General features: G+C 41.1%; 1 protein-coding gene and 1 long non-coding RNA gene across 10 annotated transcripts in view; one reads left to right on the top strand and one right to left on the bottom strand.

Annotated features, from left to right (window-relative positions):
- FRMD6 (FERM domain containing 6) overlaps positions 1 to 20,531 on the bottom strand; it is a 232,547-nt gene that overhangs the window by 73,900 nt on the left and 138,116 nt on the right. For 2 of the 4 annotated variants that reach the window (XM_072838545.1, XM_072838550.1), the window contains exon 1: positions 874 to 1,020. The exons of 1 other annotated variant lie outside the window; for it this stretch is intronic. The gene's annotated coding sequence lies outside the window, so the exon portion shown is untranslated. Of the gene's footprint in view, positions 1 to 92; positions 221 to 873; positions 1,021 to 20,531 lie in introns of those variants that run through there. One more of the 4 variants, XM_072838549.1, reaches the window with a different exon arrangement.
- On the top strand, positions 1,196 to 12,987 carry LOC140639951 (uncharacterized). Of its 6 annotated transcripts, none has more exons than XR_012036607.1 (6): positions 1,196 to 1,673; positions 1,856 to 2,224; positions 7,851 to 9,469; positions 11,703 to 11,806; positions 11,900 to 12,039; positions 12,318 to 12,987. It is a non-coding gene; the product is annotated as an uncharacterized lncRNA (long non-coding RNA). The 6 variants fall into 6 exon arrangements; XR_012036609.1 differs by having other exon boundaries at positions 1,198 to 1,673; positions 2,105 to 2,224; XR_012036610.1 differs by lacking the exon at positions 1,196 to 1,673 and having other exon boundaries at positions 1,699 to 2,224; positions 7,851 to 8,751; positions 9,332 to 9,469.

Genomic DNA, 20,531 nt, shown 5'->3' with positions numbered 1-20,531 from the left:
AACGCCCTCCGCACGAGGCTATGCTGTCCCGGGACTCGAGGTGCTGCTCCCAGCCCTGTGGGTCTCACGCGGGGGCCCCCCGCGGTCCATACCTGACAGCGCCCGGCCCTCCTGGAGGACAGGCTGGTGGTCTCCCCTGCCCCGGGCCGGGCCTGCACGCCGCAAGCACCTCCGGGAACCCAAATGCTGCAGGCCGCGCCCCCAACTCGCATCCCACCGAGGCCCCCTTCTGGCGCCGCCGAGCCCCGGCTCAGTCTCGGGCTCCCCGACCAGACGCTTCAGGGACCGCGCTCGGGTCCCTTCCCGCAGCCGGGCTGCCGGGCCCCGGCGCGCGCACAACAGGCGGCACGGCGCCCAGGAACGCAGGCGCCCCGTCAAAGGCGCGGCCGCCGGGGCGCACCCGCCAGGAGCCCCCGGGACAGGGCGCGGAGGACCACGGGGAGCCGAGCGCGGCCCCGTGAGCCCGGGGCGCAGCCCGCAGCCCCCGCCGGCCTCCCGCCCTCGCTGCACTGGAGGCCACGGAGCTCCCCGCCTCCCGCGCCGCGGGGCTCGGCTGCCCCCGGGCCCGTCCTCCCGTCCCGCCGTGGGCGAGCTCCGCCGCTGGAGGCTGGAGGGGCGACCTTCCAGCCCGGTGCGCGACGCCCAGCGCCGAGAAAGCACGAAGGCGGCGAAGAAAGACGCAGGGAAGGGGGCACTGCTTTGGCTGGGGCTCTCGGCTCCCAGAAACCCTCCCCAGGTCCCGTCCGGCCGCCGCCGCCGCCGCCGCCGCCGCCGCCGCCCGGCCGGCAGGGGGCACAGTGGGCAGCCGGGGCGCGGTGGCCGGGCCGGGGGGCGGGATGGGAGCCCCCCCAGACGCCGAGTTCCCGCTAGTACCTCGCAGAAAGCCCGGAGCGCCAGGCGTCCGACTCCCGCCAGCTCTCGCTCCCTTCCTGCCTCCGCCGCGCCAGCCCGGCTCTTCTCAGCCCCTCAGCCCCGGGAGCTAGACGAGCGCTCCGCGTCCGCCCCGCCCCCGCCTCCCGCCCCGCCCCGCCCCGCCCCGCCCACCGAGGCCCCGCCCACCGAGGCCCCGCCCACACGGCCGCCCCGAGGTGGCGGGGGTGGCGGCCGAGCTGCGGGAGCGGAGAGCCTAGCCTGCGGCCGCACGTGGAGCCCTGCCGGCCCCGCCCCGGACCCAACCAAGCGTCCCGCGGAGGGGTGCCGGGACTCGGGCGCGGGGGAAGGCGGAGGGGGCCTGAGGCCGGAGCAGAGCTGCGGAAGGGCGCTGTGTGTGTGGACCCCTGCGATCGGGACCTCTCCCCACGCGACGGAGGCGGGAGGGGACGCTGTCGGCTCCCCCCTTCTGGCCGAATGGTCCTCCCCGACGCGCGGCCCCCGCTCCCCTGGAACGCGCTCTCCCGAGCCAGTCGGGCTGGGCTGGGCTGGGCGGGGGCGGCTGTTTGGCCTGAGCCTCGTCTTACTAATTCCGAGCGGCGGGCGGAGCGCAGGCCCCTCACAGAGGCTGCGATCCCAGCGGAGGAGGCTTCGTGACTCCTCACTTCCCTCCCGTCCTCCTTCCCGCACCCACCGGCCCGCCCACCCCTCGGGACGCCGCGCCCTCGTGGGTTTTACACTGGATGGAGGGGGCGCGCCTGGAAGCCAAGCCTTCCCCGCTAACTCTCCCTGCGGTTGTAAAGGTAGACACAGCCTCTGTTTGCTGTGGTTTTAGCGTACGTGACCCCCTCCGAAATTCTGTTTGCCTGCTCCCGAAGGTGACGGGTGGGCAGAGGGGCCCCTGGAAGTGTTTTTTTATGGCACCAAGAGTCCAATCAGGAGACTGAGGTTTCTTTGCCTCTTTTCGTTGCTGGGTCCGGGAAAGAGCTGCACCTCGTGGATCAGCCTGTGCCCGCTGGGACCTGCCACTCGGAACTGGAGACAACGGAGAGCCCCAGCCTCCATCCAGCTGGTTCCCGGGCCAGGGATGCACAGCGCCCCCACCTGCTGGGCTGCTGCCCCCCCTCCCCCCCAGGTCTTAGGCCGACTGCTGACCCAGTGACCTCTGACCAGGGGCGGCAGTAACGCCCCACAGGGCCCCTCACTAAACTAATAACAGGGTGTATGTTTCCAGGTATGACAAATGGGTGAGGAGACCAGCAGAGGAGAACCTGAGAAAGGACAATATCCAAAATCAGATTTATGCTGACAGAAGCCAGCTTAAAAAATGCTCTTTTAATCCAAACATCAGTAGGTAAAGCTGGCTGACTGACAGTGTGCCTGTTTGTGTGCCTACTTTGCTTGGCAAAAGACATTCAGTTTTGTGTTTGTTAGGGCTAAAGCTAACTTGGAATAGTTGCCTCTTTCCCAGCTTTTACAATTTGGGAGCCATGATACTGGAATAGACTATTAGAAGCTTTGATCTTTTTTCACAGTTGATAATACATTCATAGTTTAGTTCTGATAAAGCAAAGCGGCAGTGTCTAAGGATATTGCGCTTATGATTTCAAGTCGTGACTTCATATGGAAAAGAAGACAACTACCTCTCGATGATTGCCTTCTAAATTAGTTGTACTTAATAGAATAAAATTAAAAATTAGTCTACAGTAGTTGATGAAAATGTAGGCATTTAAAAGTGGAGGACTGCACTTTTCTCTCATCTTTATCTTTTATATGCATTCAGAATGAGTGCATAGTGAACACTAGTTGGTAAGGCCTTAATTTTATGTCTAATGAGATAGTTCAGCATTTCAGATGAAAAGATAAATGAGTAAGACGTTATTATCTTGGAAAACAGTTCCTAAATCTGATTTCTTTTCAGGCCTTCTGAACCTAGCAGATAAAGAACAACACATTGTTAGATTGTGAAACATTGCTGCAATATAAAATAATTAGGTAAACCAAGGAGAAAAATATTTTAAACAGCTTTAAAAAAAAAACATATGTTTAAGATTGGGTTTATGGTCTAGAATTAGATTGTAGCAAAATTTACTATGTGAATATTTTTTAATCATAATGATCATATTAACAGTGAATACCACAAAAAACATGTACTCTTATATAATACCTTTTGTAAACTAAGTACTTTAAAACTCTTAAAAACCATTTTATAAGCCCCTGAAACATCATAAAATTCTGAAAGGATTGCTTTGGAAAACAACACATAATCTACTCAAGATGGAAGTGGAGCTGAGAGAGGATGGGTTGTGTTAGTTATTTCTTATCACAGGAAATGTTTCCCTGCATTTGTTAAGTAAAGAATTCAAATTCATAGGTAAAGTTATATTTTATGATTCTTTTTGATGTTGAGATATAGTTCTATTTTCATTGGTATGACGAGATGTTTTCCTAAATATGAGACATTCATTGCCCATCAGTGAAAGATCACATTAAGCACATCTTAAATTACTACTCTTTCCATGGCATATAAATATTAACATAACTCTATATTTTTTTGCAGGGAGGAGGGTTGGAAGAAGTTATTCATTCCATGAATTTATTGAGTACTTCCAAACACCAGGCACAGGGTTAGACTCTGGGATTTGAAAGTAAAGATACTCCTAGATTTTATAGTAGTTTGAGGAAGCAGGCCTGTGAGTAAACAGTCACAATCCACTTTAAATCTTGCCAGCGTGAAACTATGCAGGAAGAATCGTGAGAAGGCCTAGGACCTGCAAGGAGGGCATCAGACATCCTCTGTGTGGATAAGAAGGGTGAACTGAGGTGGGAAGGATGAACAAAAGTTTGTCTAGGAACAGGTTGGTTGAGGTGATGGTTCTCAAACTTGGCAGCACGTTGAAATCACCTGGGGACTTTCAAAAACTATGTTCCAGGCATTTGACTTAATTGGTCTGGGATGTGGCCTGGGGTTGGAAATGTTTTAAAAATCCCCAGATTATTCTAAGTGGAGACACATGTGGGAACCATGGGTTGTGGAAACCTTGGGTCACACAGCATCTCAGGTAGGGGGGGCACAGAGTGAGGACTGGGGGCAGGGGCAGGTAGTGTTTAAAGCATGATGGCCATAGCCTCATTTTATAATTGAAGAGGCTTAAGCTTTGGTGGCCCATATTTACACAATTTTGGCATGAAGAACACAAATAAAAAAGCAAAGAGATTGAACTTCTCTAATTCACATTCCTTTACAAATATTTTCCAAACATTAAACTAGTATTTTGAGAATTATGATCAGTTCAGTACATTCAAAGAAAAAAATTTACTTGTTTTTCATCTTCCATATATAATTCAGGGTTATTTGGGACTCAGTATGTGTTAATGCTGAAATAGAATTTAGAGAGGGATACCTCGATGGTTCAGTGGTTAAGTGTCTGCCTTGGGCTCAGGTAATGATCCCAGCATCCTGGGATCCAGTGCCATATAGGGCTCTCTGCAGAGAACCTGCTCCTCCCCCTGCTTATTTCTCTGCCTCTCTGTCTCTCTCATGAATAAATAAATAAAAGCTTTAAAAAAAAGAGAGCGAGAGAAAGAAGTTGGTAATTTGACATACTGGCTTTTAAAGAAGACCTTCTCCAAATTAAATATTGTTCCCCATTCTGGCTGAAGGTCATAATAAAAAAATTAGGTTCTTTTTTTTTTTTTTTTTTTTTTTGGTAACGACCAAAGTTCCATTTAAAAAGCAAAACAAAATACATTTGAAAGCAATCAAAATTCATTTAAATAAGTCCCACTCTAAGGTCTTAAATATCCATTTAGCTAATGTATATTATTTTGAAAGACAAACGAATCAGATGTCGAAACTTAACAGTGCAGTGATATAGTCCTGGTTCTCATGGTCTTCCATTTAAAATGTTCTTTTTATTATTCTCAGTGGTATATCATCACTGTGTTTTGTTACACAAAAATACCAAAAGAGATTTTAATTCTCAAGTCAGGAAAATTGATTATCAAATAATGTCTCATTATTATGCACCAAGAGCCCCTAACCAGAACAAATAATTTTGCAGGGGTAGCACAGCACAGGGATTAATATATTATGGAGCACTCGAATGCAGAAAGATTTACCTTTACCCTGTTTAGAGACACAAAGTCAAAAAACTAACTGAATTCTGTTTTGGCCATCAAACTTTGAGAAAATATTAAAAACAGGATGAGAAAATATTTAAAACAGGATAATCTGATTATCCTGGGACAAAATTTGTTTTTTTTAATAATAAATTTATTTTTTATTGCTCTTCAATTTGCCAACATACAGAATAACACGCAGTGCTCATCCCATCAAGTGCCCCCCTCAGTGCCCGTCACCCATTCACCCCCACCCCCAGCCCTCCTCCCCTTCCACCACCCCTAGTTCGTTTCCCAGAGTTAGGAGTCTTTATGTAATATGTAAAACTTTACAGGAGACATATTTGAAGAACCATTTTTCTTTCCATTCTATTATGGCTTTAGTTTCACCAAAACACCACATTACTGTTCCTTGAGGGCTTAAATACATGAATACTCCAGACAAGTTTGATAAGACTGGGTGCGCCAGGCTAGGCCCTTCACTTGAGCAGAGGCAGCTCTAAATGGGGCAGTAAAGGTTCACACTGCAAAAGGTGGAGTGCCCCAGCACTGAAGTGTTGGAGGGAAAAGTCATAGTGGCAGAGAGGCCATGCTTGTTTGAGGAATACTGCTGTTAACTAAAATATAGTGAGGAATTAAGTGTGCAAATAGCATTTCTGCTCTATGCATGGGGCTTCACATTCTAAAGACTGAAGATAGGTACAGAAAAATGTCTAGTAGAAGGGACAAGACAAGGGGTAGGCTCCCTATAGGATGAGGCTTCATTATGTGTGCCATTTGTGTTTATACAATGGGCCTTAAAGTTCCCAGAGCAGTGTTTCAGCTCTGATTCCTTGATTCCTCTCTGAAAAGCTGAAGGAAAACACTCCTACCCCCAGAGGTGGGAGACCACTCCCTCCACTCCCCATTGTGGGAGACAGATGAGCAGTGAAAGGAAGTAGGAATCTGGTGATAGATTGGTTACTCCAAATTATGCCTCAGGCACACTCTGATTATCTTTATCTGAGATAATATTCCTTGAGGAGTCACTTACAAACACAAATGATAACACTACAGATGTCAGTGAAATTCTCATCAGTATTTTATGACCTCTTACCAATTTGTGCCTGAGACATATGAAGCTAGAATAGAAAGGAGATGTGAACATCCATCTGCCAGAACACAGGCTTACAGCCCAGCCAATACTGGCTTTCTTGAGGCTACCAACAAAAGTTTCACTTATGAAGAGAGTTGATGAAATCTGTACATGCTGTTTTAATTTGGTGACCTTGTGTAGATTTTAAGCATAACAAATGTGCCTTTTAGCTTTATCTGCTTGAAAAAGAATGATGAATAAAAGCACAGGTAAGATGTGCTAGCTCAGGAATTTCTCAGGAAGTTCATTGAAATTAAAGGTCTCTGTTGGTGGGGCCTCCAAGGAACACCCTATCTAACTGTGGTGGTCGGGGTTTTGGTTATAACACAAGGTCCTGATGTGCTGTTTGTATTACTCACTTGTATGTGAGGGAAAAAATATCTGTGAACACCCACTTTGGTTCCCTGTTTTCCTCTCACCTGATCCTAGGTTAGAAACAAAATCTACTTTCACTCTTGTTTGGCATGCCTATGGAACCAAATGCCGAAAAAATCATAAGGAGTTCTTCCATAGGCAAAGCACTGGTTATATATTTCTTTTTCAAGGGTAGCCTAGTATGTCATTCTATTAGCCTACACAGAATACTTCTGCTATAGTTCTTTAAAGAAAGAACATTGGTAATTAGGCATGGAGTTCGAATTAGAAACCAAGGATTGTGAGCTTGTTCTCAAATGACCTCAAACCCAGATACTTAGTTTTGACAGGCCTGGAGAAGAAAGTACTAGGTGATAGCACTCTTAACTATATCTAGCTTTGAAGGTAAGACTCTTGGGGTAGAGAGGTAGGGCTAGGCCTTCTTAAACACACTTCCCTTTAAAAACATTATTATGTGGGGCACCTGGGTGGCTCAGTGGTTGAGGTCTGCCTTTGGCTCAGGTCATGATCCTGGGGTCCTGGGAATGAGTCCTGCATCAGGCTCCCCAGAGGGAGCCTGCTTCTCCCTCTGCCTATGTCTCTGCCTCTCTCTCTGTCTCTCATGAATAAATAAATAAAAATCTTTTAAAAAATAAAACTTTATTATATATTTATGATTCACATATTATTAAACATTTTATGATTTCTTAAACAAAAATAGAATCAGCAAATCAGTGATTTTTTGTTCTGCCCATAGTTCTATATTGGATAATAATTTTTGTCCCTTACACCCTAATTTCTTAAGAGATAATGGGATATATACTTAACATATAATTTTACATATATATACTTCATATAAAATACAAATCAATATAAAATATTTGATCACATGACTTTTCATAGCACTTTTCTCATCTGAAATTATGAATATGTTCACTTGTTTGTCACTGTCTTTCCCTTTAGAATTTAAGCCTCATCTAAACACAGACCTAGTCTGACTAACTGCTGTGACCTCAGCATCTAGAACAGTGTCTGGTATATATTTATTGAATGAATGAATCCCATGAATGATGTATACGGAAGGGGTGTGTGTGTGTATGTGTGTGTACACACATGTATGTTGAGGGAGGGTGGAAAAAAGTTACTGAGATGAGAATGGAAAAAGTTGAACATTTTCTGAGATGGATTTTGGGCAGATATTCCAGGTAATGTGAGAAAGGATCTATCACTTAATACTTTTGGTTGACTTGAGTGGAATACCATATATCACCCAATTCATATAATGTTTATATTTAATGTATAAATCTATAATCAGAAAAATTATACATCTATCAATATTCCTTAATGTATATTTTATTTCTATTTGCAGCTTTCCTTCCACCTGACTCACCCTGCAGACTTTTGAAAATATTAAGAAGAATGTTAGAGGGATTTTACTAGAGCAGTTAAACAATTATTGAATTTCTTGCCAACTAGATACTCTTGGGAACAGGATGGTTTGTGTTGAGCAAGGGAAAAGTAAATGGCCCTACTTCCTTTTGCTCAGTGCCCCCACATCCATGTGAAGTTTTCCTTGAGTCATCTGGAACTGCTCCATCTCTGAACACTGGAAACCTCCCCACCGTTGCCACATCCTACCCTTCTACCTCTCCCACCAGAGCTATTGTTTGACTTGAGACTTTTCAGTCACCAAAACCCTCCCAGTTCTTCCAGTTAATTGGCCATTTTTGGCCTCACTTTCCTCTTCTTTCCTTTGGAATTCAAAGCCTACGTTCACTATTTTGAATGTATTCTCCCCTGTAGTCTATGCCCCATATCTCCTTGACCTTCTAATAAAGCTTTCCCAACAACCCTAATATTCAGGAAAACTTGGTCACCATTTTCTTGCTTATTGCTTTGAAGTCACCAGGGAGACTAAAGAAAATCTAATGAATGTGCTGATTAGATAACATCTGAGCAGGGAGCACTTACAGATGCTTGATCAGCTTCTTGTGCTGATTAGATAACATCTGAGCATGGAGCACTTACAGATGCTTGATCAACTTCTTATTCATCCCTGGTGGACTCCCTTTCCCTTTTACCAAAGTGTTCAGATTTTTTTTTAAGGATTTATTTATTTGAGAGAGGTGGGCAAGGGGCAGAGGGAGAGAGAGTGTCTTAAGCAGACTCCAGGCTGATCACAGAGCCCAACTCAGGGATCGATTTCATGACCCTTTGATCAGGCCCTGAGCCAAAACCAAGAGACGGACACAACCAGCTGCATTACCCAGGTGCTCCACAATGTTCTTATTTCTGTGTCTCTCTTCAAGTCCCTCATCCCAGTCTAAAACGCTGCCACTCTCAAGGGTCAACCTAGCCCATCTCTACTAGCAGGCCACTGGTCTGAAAGGCTTAAGTATTACCTCGTTGAATGCTCACAACAGCCCTTTGAGGGAGGCACTATCATTATTCCTATCCTACAGATGCCTAAGATCTTAAAGAAAGTAAGTGGTGGATCTGAACTCAGGAAATTTGTCTCAAAGCTCACACATGCTCTCCCTAAACTGTCTTATTTATGGTGCAGAGCTGACTCCAGGAGTTTTCTCACTAGGGCTTGAGTTCTCCCCACCTCCAAACATCTATGTGTCTTCCTTGGAAGCTGTTCTCTCCCTACCCCTCTCAGCCAACATCCTACCAAAGCTCTATATCCCGATCCCACCTAGCTGTTCAGGGGCCTTCTCCATCATTTGTTTATTCACTTAGCAAGTACATAGTAAGTACCTGTTGTATACCAGGTATTGGGGACACAGGTAGACAAGGCCTAATCTTCCAACCTAGGAGATTATCTAATTATTCACTCTCCCCCTTAAGTATTCAGTATCTGGCCAGCTCCTAGACCATTCTTCGCATTAATAGAGTGTTGGAATCACTGGACATTTTACACTACACCTAGCACTGACCCGGGCAGGACACCAGATACATGTCTGACAGATGGCTGAATGATTCCAGGTAAAGTAATTATAGTTTGGAAGTTTGTCCTTAGTCCTCTTTCTGAAAAGTAGCCCACTGCAGGTGGGCCTCTAGCTCATACCTTTTTGTCAGCAGATCTGGGAAGGTTTGGAAAACTAACCCTTTGTCATTATGGACTAAGTGGCACTTTAGCTGAAATGTATTCCCACCAAAGGTACCCCAAACTGGTAATTGTGACTTAAGCCTTGTAATCTATTGGGAAAAGAAAGACACAATCTTATTAAAGCAATTTCAGCATTGGTAAGGGGGGAGATATTTATCAGACTAGGCACCTTTTAAACTTATATTTTGCCACTTTTAATCTAGCAATTCTCAACTAGAGGGTGATTTTGCCCCCAAAAGAACATTTGGCAGTGTCTGGAGACATGTTTGGTTATTGCAACTCAGGGGGTTGGGAGGAGTGTCTAGTGGATAGAGGCTAGGGATGCTACTAAGCATCCTACAGTGCGGGGCACCACACAACAAAGAATTATTGCCCCCAGTTGAGAACCATGGATTTAAAGGGTGATCTTGGGGATCCCAGGGTGGCTCCGTGGTTTAGCGCCTGCCTTCGGCCCAGGGCGTGATCCTGGAGTCCCAGGATCGAGTCCTACGTCGGGCTCCCTGCGTGGAGCCTGCTTCTCCCTCTGCCTGTGTCTCTGCCTCTCTCTCTCTCTCTCTCTCTCTCTCTGTGTGTGTGTGTGTGTGTGTGTGTGTGTGTGTGTGTGTGTGTCTCATGAATAAATAAACAAAATCTTTTAAAAAATAAAAAAATTAAGGGTGACCCTGACTGGAACATTTAGTTACCCTGTAAGTTGGATTTGAGGGAAGGGTCCCTTTGGGAATGCTGACTGAGCCTGCTGAAGGTCTGTTGAAAAGTTGATAGAGGTGAATCATTTGGGACCTACAGAGCCAGGTATTCAGGCTGAATTTTTCCACCTACTCTTTCCCTAACTTTACCTGGATTTTTGTCTTAGCCCCAAGACACCTGATACACATTCTATGTCTTCTTTATCACCTATTTTAGTGTATAGTGACTTCAAGAAGGAAAAGTAAAGTGGATAATCCCTATATCTGACAAAAGAATTTTTTTTTTTTTACATAAGTATAGTTTCTACCTCTGGCTATAAAATTTCTAACGTGGTGGAACACTATTCTGCTTGTCAACAGAGTTATAGGAAGATCTCAATCCAAATTAAATGACAGGTAAAAGAAGAAAAAAGCTGGAAACACTAGTGCTTTTCACTTACATTAATGAAGAATCAAGTTTTGAACTAAAATTAGTGTTAAAAACATATTAATAAAGTATAAAGTTTATATTTTAACCAGGCCTGACTAGTTATTAGCTCTTATAATGAATAATTATAATTATTTAATTTGCTAAATTTTATTTTTAAGTAGTAGAAATGCACATAACAGAATAAATAATATCAGTTTTTAGCAAATGGCTCCTGCCAAGTATATATAAATAAACTTTGAAAGGATCATTAAGGCCATTAAAAATTATTTGCCTGGATCATATTCTTCACATTCCTATTGCCTAAAGTCATTTCCTATCTCTATGCCTCCTTCCATCATTCTTCATATCATTAACATTTATCCTAAAGAATATATATGTCTGTATTCAAATGTATTCAAAGTCTCATGAAATCAAAACCCCAGAATAACTATAAAAAGTGTCAAATATTACCACTTAGACTTATTAGCTGATTTCTTTTAGACCATTTTTTTCCAAACTTGCAAACGTATCTGAACCATCTAAGAACTAGGGGCAAGGCTGGGCATCTCAGAATAATATACAACAGCAACAACGTCTTCGAAGGATTCTGACACCCATCTGTGACCACATGTGTAATTGCACTGTTAATGCTCATGCTAAAGTAAGATGTAAATGAAGAGTCCAGATTCAAGATACTTGAGAAATATTTAATTTGATACCTCAAAATGCTTTAGCTATTGTAACTCTATAAATCCCTTCCAATGAATAAAACTAGGTGGGAGGGAAGGTGGAGGGGAAAATGTGTTAAGATGTGATAGTAATCTTTTATCGCAATAAGGACAGTGATGTCCAATTTGAATTAGGGAAGGGTTGCCTATTTTTGATTCTTTGTGATGTGAATGGAGTAACTAAAACTGTGATTTTCGATTTGGTCAATAAGAAGCTATTCAACTAAAGATAAAACAAGGATGCTGACCAGTCTTACTGAATAATGTAATTGCATCTACTCCCCAGAAACTTCCACATCAATCTAACAGTGGATAAATGAATCACAGTCTTAATTAACATTTCCAGAAATATGCTGATGGGCAGCTGTAAGAAAGTGGAATATAGGATATGTAAGCATCCCAATTTCTACTTTTTTTCCATTTCACAGCTTTGCTCTTTTGATGCTGCCTAATAAACATGTACATATTCCATCCCTACTGCAGTGACTCACCCAGGACTTTGGAAGGTGACACCTCATTGATAAATACAAGGTTGCATGGATAGATACTATTTTGTTCTATGAGTGACAAGTAACGTCAGAAGACTGGTTTCCAGGAATGCAATGCACTTAAAATAATGACAGGTGATTGTTTATTGATCATTTACTATGTTTTAGGTACTGTGCCAAATGTTTTATCTAATAACAACAGCCACCCTATGAGATATGTACCATCACAATTCCTATTTGGCAAGAAGGTATCAATAGGCAGTGCTTGATCACACCCTTCCACTCCAACAGCTTAAATTTGCCTGTGTTTTAAATTGATCAGACTAAAGGAATAATGACCAAAGCTCTCAGGTAAGTTACTACACCCCCTCTGCATTCATCGGCAACTCAGTTCTTTCCCTTCAAATTTCCAGTTACTTCATTTGAGCCATAAAGGAGAGAGCATAAAGGAAAGAGGTGGACAGTTCAGGGGAACATACTGGGATCCGACTGGCAGTCCCTGGAATCACCTCTGCCTATTAAGTGTCTATGATTTTATCATTGCTAGAGCCAGGTTGTAAAATCTAGCATGCGACAAGAGCCTCCTGTGTCAGCTGTGGCTCCCAGAACGGTGGTTGGCAATCCTGAGTCTCCAGGAGGAATTCAAACAATGCAGACCTCCACAGCTCCAGGCTTTCAGCCTGAATGGAATGGTAGGGACCAAATTACTGTTCCTATTGGCATTGAAGATTGGTCACTACGCTATCCTGTCTCGTTCAGCTCATTATCCATGGAAAGAACTCGGCAAACTTTTTTCTTACTCAGAGATTTCCCTATCACTCTTCGCAACTTGGAGAACTCTTGAAAAAAAAAATGTCCTTGAGTTTCAAGAAAAACCAGCCATTAAAATCTTTTGGGGGATCTGGGGAAAGATGATTTAAATTGGGATGATTTTTAAAAACTGTTTTAGGTGGGTGAGGGGATGGGTAAAATAGGTGATGAGGGTTAAGGAGGGCCCTTGCTTTGCTGAGCACTGGGTGTTATATGGAAGTGTTGACTCACTGTACTGTACACCTGAACTGATTTTTTATATTGGAAGTTAACTAACTGGAATTTAAATAAAAACTTAAATTAAAAACTCTTTTAGATGGACTTATGGATTTTTTTGGACTTAAGGATTTTATTTATGAAGGTACAAACAGATCAACTTGTAATATGAATTTCATCTTTGTCCTCACATTTCAAAATTGCTCCCACTATTGTAAGCCCTACTTCAAAACATATCCCTTTAGCTTTGTGACCTATTATGCTAATTAACAAGGAAAAATATTCTTGTTCTCCATTCTCTTTGCCTTTGTTTTTATTTTTTTATTTGGGTATAGTTAACACACAATATTATATTAACTTCAGTCATACAACTTAGTGATCTGACAAGCTTATACATTATGCTAATGTTTACCACAAGTGTATCTACCATCTGTCCTGTTATGTCACTATTACATATCATTGACTATATTCCTTAGTCTGTACCTTTTATTTTTGTGTCTTATTCATTCCATAACTGGAAGCCCCTGTCTTCTTCTCCCCTTTACCCATTTTGCCCAATCCCAGCCCCCTCCCCTCTGGCAACCATTAGTTTGTTCTCTGTATTTTTAGGTCTGATTCTGCTTTTTGTTGTTTATTCATTTGTTCGTGTTTTTTGTTTTTTTGGTTTTTTTTTTTTAGATTCCACTTATGAGTGGAATCATATGGTATTTGCCTTTCTCAGTCTGACTTATTTCACTTAGCATAATACCCTCTAGGCTTGTTTTTAGATACACCAAGCATTTATATTGTGTGCCAGTAGGATAAAATGTAGTTGCTAATTGTACTGTTCTGCAATGCTGATAACATGCCATTTGCTTTATGTCAGTTTTTCCCCCCAGCAACTATGTCTAGCCAATAGTATCACTTTTACATGTTATGCTTCCAAAAAATAAAAATAAAAATTTGCAAAAGCATGTTTCCTAAAATTAGGGAATTGCACATATATTTAACATCATTTACATACTAAATGGGGACACATCAATTATAGAGTAAAATCAGTTTTTAAAGGATTTTCATTTAATGATTGTTATGTAAAATGTGTATTTATTCCCTTAAATAGGAAACATTCATACAAGTAAAGTTCCCTGCCAATTATTTTAAAGAAAAAACTTTTTAAAATGTAAAATACAATTGCTGTTTACTTGAAATGTTTAATGAATGTGAGAAGATAGTTCAGAACAAAGCTGGCCTTTTCTTCCCTACGGTTGTGTCAGTCTTGGGAAGGGGCTCTCCTACCCCTCAGGTCATCTCTCTCAGGGTATAGAATCAGGACAGAAAAACTGCTACCCCATGACCCTTGGGAAATGAGCACCATACCTCATAATAATGAGAGTCTTTCAGAGGTCACATCCCACATTCTGGCCTTTTCCCTCTAGATTTTATCTTCAAATTGGACTTTCCATATGAAAAAGTAGCTTTTGGACAGCATCTTGCAGTTTTTTAAACCACAAGCATCATTTCATTTACCTCACAACAGTACAGAGACTCATGAACCATTTTCAGCCCAAGTCAGCATTTCACATCGCTGTTTCTCTCTAGCTGCCCAGAATGGGCCAAGAGCACATAGTTAGAGAGAAAAATGGTCAATTGTAGGCAAATTTGATACATTGACCAAAGCAATTCAATCAGTTGAAGAGAGGCCTAGAACTCTAGGGTAGGAGTGAGCGGAACAAACAATGATCCCCACCTGCCTTCCTCATTTATTCTGCATATGTGAACACAAACAGGTCAGAGTGAAGAGACAGGTACATAGCACAGCACTTTCATTGTGTTCTTTACTAGGGTAAAATGTGTTTTCCTAGATAAAAAATGTTTGGAAAAGACTGGTGGTAGCTGCTTTATTGGGTGATTTCTACATGCCAGGCACTCTCCTAAGTGCTATCTAAGTGGGGCTTTTTTTTTTTTTTTTCCATTTAATTCTTATGCCTCCCACAAACCTGTGAAGTAGGTAGCATTTTTTTTTTTTCTTTTTGTAGTCACTTTAAGAAAATGAGATAACTGAATCATAGAGAAGTTCCTTGTGCTAAGACCTATTCCCCCAGCCCCGGCTTTATTAAGATATAATTGATATATAACATTATGTAAATTTAAGACATACACTGTGATGATTTGATATATGCATAAATAGCAAAATGATTACCACAATAAGATTAGTTAAGACGTCTATCCTTGTCTAAGTTCTAAAGCCAGAATTCCAACCCAAACAATTCAACTGCAGAAGATATGCTCTTCACAACCAGATAAGTATGCTGCCTTGTGGTAAAATTTACTTCAATTATTAAAAGAAATGAGAGTATTTAAAATTGTTTTTCTAAATATGTTTAAAAATTGAACAACAAAGAGCCTTTACCTATATGTGGAAGTTTTGCTTGCCAATACCTGGGCTCATGTAATTCAGAATGGCACTGGGTCTGTGCACAGGGTCATACCAGACTCTGCCTACTTAATACTGGAAAGATTTGAAGCTTAACACTGGACACTGTTCAGGAGCCTCAGGAGAGGAATAATTCTTTAAAAAATAGGATTTTATTAAAGGAAACTTTAATTCAATCTCACATTTCATTTTATAAATGAGAAAACTGAAGCTCAGATTAAGTGAAATTACCAGGTTATACAAAGCTAAGTAGTAGCAGAGCCAGGATTCAAACCTGGGCTTTCTGTCTGCATTTTCTCAGTAACTCAAAGCTGCCCCCAAATTTGTGAGACAGAATTTTCCATTTCCTTTTCGAACATTTTAAGAAATGTCAAAAGCTAACATCCATGTATTTAAATAAATTTATCTAAATTTATTTTTGCCTCTGTTATATACATCAGTAAATGAAAATGTGTTTGGATTTCCCAAGGGTACTTGAATTTCATGAGTTTTACATTTCGTACAAAGGGGCCCGGCTCAGCAATTTAATTTTCGTGGGCTAAGAGCTCTGATTAAAGCCTTTACCTCAACAAATAATTGGTTTTGAGGATAGGGGATAGAGCTAATTCAGAGATATGATAAGCATTCATTCATTTACTCAGACATATATTGCATGCCTATTATGTTTTAGGCACTGTGTTAGGTATAGGTCATACAAATATAATTATGACATAGTTCTTTCTCTTTAGGAATATTTTTTCACTTTCTTTCCTATTAGCAAGGATCTGATATATTCTTGCTGCTCTCAAATTAGATTGATGTCTCCTCCAGTTGTATTAAGAGTATTATTTGCCATATGCTACATGATTTTAGACGGTAAGAGACAAACATTTTAAAAAAATATGTGTTCATTTCAGAGTATTTCAGAAAAACAAAAACAGCTCAGAAACCCATATTTAATGGGTGTTATGGCTTGGGACATAGCTAATTATGCTCGTGATCCATTTTATACAGACATGATGCTCAGGCACGTTCTGTAATAACATTTTGAAAGTATGACAATATGATGGATTTTTTGAAAAGTACAAATGATATAGATTAACAGCATGGATTCTGCATATATTGAATTTCTCTGTTCATAACTGCATTTTTTAAAAAGATATATCAAATTGTGACTTCTGAAGGCGACCCCCATTTAGTATGTGAAATATAATATATAACTCTTTTATGTTAATGATGCATAATGCCATTCTCTAAGCAATTTTGTTTTAGGTACACACATTAGAATTTATTAGAGTTTTTATTCATATTGTTATCTATATTGTCTGCTTTAAAATGTTTTATTTATGAAATGTAACATTGCTTTTATTATAATTTTATGGTTACTTTGTAATTATGGCAAGTAATTATTCACTTTTTCATTTTTAATTAAAAGATGTGTTCACATCACAAACAGAAAATATCAAAACTAATCCATAAAAACCAGCCATGTTAAACTTACTTGCTTAATGAGATGCTTGAGCTTCTAGTTAGCATCTGCAGCTTCAACCTGCATATCTGGGCAATCTGCTTTTTGGTATATTCAGACTCTCTCACACACCTACATCACTGCTTTGTAAGCTCTTAAACAAAACACCACGCTATGAATGACTGGGAGAGGTGTAAAGGCTGTAACATTCCAGAGGAAGCTAGCATCTCAGATTTCCCAACTAAAAAACCCTGGTAGTATGATTTTAAGAAAGAGAGTGAGAGAGAAGAGGAGGCAAAGCAACAACAGACTCCCAGGTGCAATTTCCAGAAAGTCCGATTTAGTAGCTTGGGGCTGATTATTCTGCATTTTAAAAAACTCTTCAAGGTCAGAAAATTCAGCCCTACAAAAAAAATATTGTAAAAAAATTCCCACCTATCCCATTTCTTAGATTGAACATTTATTAGTATTTTGCCATATTCACTGCATCTATTTCTTGGGAAGGATTTTACAGCAAATCCTAAGCATCATGACATTTCACACTAAACACTTGAGTAGGCATCCTTAAAAACTGGCCTTTTGTGAGTAACCAGATACTATTATCATTCCTAATAACATTAATAATAGTTCCTTAGCCTTCAAACTTTCTACAGATCCCCAAAATGTCCCCTCACAGTTGGTTTGCTGAAATCCAGGTCCAAACAAGTGCCATGAGTTGCATTTCATTATTAGACGAGTAGGTTTTGTTTTTAAAGGAAGGGTTCCCCTTTCACAGAGACTACTGTGAAAAGAGTGCTCAGTCAGGCTGGCCCTTTCAGCTTTTAGAAGCAAATTCAGATTTAGAAAGGGGGCATAGATAGCATTTCTCTTTCAACATATTTCTGTGCTCCAGGAGTTTACCAGTCAGGGGCTTTAGGGCAGATATTAGACAGAATCCAGGTGAAATGGCAAAAGTTGCCTGCATGTGTGAACCTCAGGTAGACAAGAAACTGTACGACTAAAGCAACTGCAAATTTGCTGTGCTGTCTTTCCCCAAAATGTTGTACAAAATGTTCCTGTGATTAAAAGTTTCCCTTTCAGAAATGCATAAACTTGTGGAATCACCATGTTGTATAACCTGAAACTAATGTAACTTTGTATGTTAGCTATACTAACAAAAAACAAAAAGTTTTTCTTTTCAAGCAGTTCAGGAAATACTCCCATGCAGCATCCCCCTCTTGGAGGCTCATAATGTACATTTAATATATTAAAGCCTGTTTGGTGTTGCACAGATTTTATTCAGTGTTTCCCAAACTCATCTGATTTATGGAGTTGGGTTTCTTTTCCCCATAGATCACCTGTTAACATCTTTTAGAACATAGTTTGAGAAGTGCATTGATTCAATGCTACTATTATTATTGCTTTTATTAGGTACACCAATGACCATTTGTTCTGGTAAAGGATTGAATAATCACATTTGCTAGTTTTCCCCCTCACTCTTAGATCCTGTGGTATAAACTGGAATTTTTAATTCCCACTGAAAGTTAAGTGCTAGCAAGTACACAATATGAGCCCAGTAGCAAAATGCTGCCAGAGTTAGGATTTAATCTAAAGCCCTAAAATTTGAAGACTTAATTGGTAAAAATCCAGGTACCTGACAGGGTTGAGTGTCATTAGAGAAAAAAATAATTTCACAATGTATTACTTATATTCTCATCTCCCCATCCCCTGTCCCTTTTACTGCACTTCGAAACGATGCGTGAACCTATGCGTCTAACTTGATGCCCTAAGGAATAGAAGAACCTAGGGAAATAGTGCCATTCCCCTTGAAACTAGTCATTCTAAAGAGGAGTTCTCACTTTTCCTTTCATGATGATCATATAAACATTTGTGAAAAACAAATGAAGTAAGTGGCACATAAATCAAGTACTCCTAAAGATGGAGATTAAGGAGTTCTCCACTCTGGAATCTGTAAATGTGTTTTTTGTTTTTGAGAGTTGCTCCAAGCACCATGTAGCCTCTTCTGAATGCTCTTCTCTATCTACACACTGCTGTGACCGCCACCACGCAGGGATGCCAGGTGGTGGTGGGTGGCAATGACATCAGGAGAGATTCCACTCACCCGAGGGAAGCAGAACTATTACTCAAAAAATGTACCAGTTTAATTCTGGAACTTCTTAGTTTCTCACCCCAGGTGGTAAAAATGTCTCCACACTATCTGGGCAAGGGTTTAGAATGAACAATCTTTTCTCAGCTGGGACAAAGTCAAAATGCCTACGCAATAAACCAGACCACCACCTCTCTCCATTCCTTCTGTGGCTGTGAGTTTGACTCTTTATCCCCACGGTTTGAACTTTGTAGATATATACAGCCCCCAACTATGGAAATAAGAGAAGCCCTGCACCACAAAATAAGTGTCAGCTGTATAATACAGGTATAATAATTGACCATTGTAAATCTCATTGTTAAATTTTCTCATTAGTTAGCAGTTACATTAACTTTTTCCCTCTGCTCATCAGAATTCTCCCCCCTTGATTATTTCCTCTCAGTTGGCACAGTGAAATAAAATTGGATTCCAACTAGGTGACCCAGCTTGTAACCCATAACCCAGCTTCACTTAGTAAGTGTGTTGTTATGCAAATTACCTAACCCTTTCTGAGCTTTCACAGCTTCACCTGTAAATGGTGATTACAAGATTATCTCAAGGATTATGAGAATTTCAAGATATGAAAAATATGAAAATGCTCATCTCATATCCAGTATGAGGGGAGTTGGCAGATGTTGGGTTCTTTGCTTTCTTTTCTTCTCTCCTCTTGCATTATTTGTCACACAATCTCATCATTTCAGGAAGAACTTCAAGAATAAATGACTTTCCTGAATGTGTGCTTTTTTTTTTAACATAACACAATGATATAACACTATGAAAGGCTTATCCTATAAGGATCTGCTTCAGTTTGTTGGAACAGAGGAGGAGCTGTATAGGAGAAGCAGTTGTCCAGTTGGCTAGAGGAAAAATACAGTCAGCATGGATCCTCTACCCCTACCCACATCAAGTGCTAGGTTTTAGTTTTAGTTAACTTATTCTAATCGTTCAGTCACAACAAGAAATGGAAACTAAGCATTCCTTTTCTGCTTGTATAGATATCAAATGGCCTGTTTTAAGTTATAATAAGACTCTGGCCAACATGGAAGGCTTGTGATCCTACTGAAAGGGCATAATTAAAAAGACGAACTATAGTAAGTATTGACAGGGATGTGGAGAACCTGGAATCTCATATTGCTGGCAGGCAGGTATATCTTTCAGGTTGAAAAATAATTGGGTGGTTTTTAAAGAAAAGCCTACCATCTTAGCCAGCAATTTTGCTCTTGGGAATCTGCCCAAAAGAAATGAAAACATATATTCACACACAAAAAAACATGTATGTGACTATTCATAGCAGCGTTATTTATAATAGCAAAGGACTGGAAATAATTCAACTATCAGTTGGCACATGAACAATGGAATAGTATTCGGCAATAAAAAGGAACAAGGATATCTGCTGCAACAAGGATAAAAGTCAAACATAGTATGCTGAGAGAAAGAAGCCAGATTCAGAAGACATTGGATGATTCCATTTAAATGTCTAGAAAAGGCAAATCAATAGAGACAGAGCATATTGGTGGTCACCTGGGGGATGGGGTAGAAATAGTGATTCACTGAAAACAGGCATAAAATATTTGGGGGGAATGTTGGAAATGTTCTCAAATTGGATTGTGGTGATG

The sequence above is a fragment of the Canis lupus genome, chromosome 9 (assembly GCF_048164855.1).
Source record: "Canis lupus baileyi chromosome 9, mCanLup2.hap1, whole genome shotgun sequence".
NCBI classification, from domain to species: Eukaryota; Metazoa; Chordata; class Mammalia; order Carnivora; family Canidae; genus Canis; species Canis lupus.
This window is presented reverse-complemented; position numbering and strand designations above follow the sequence as displayed.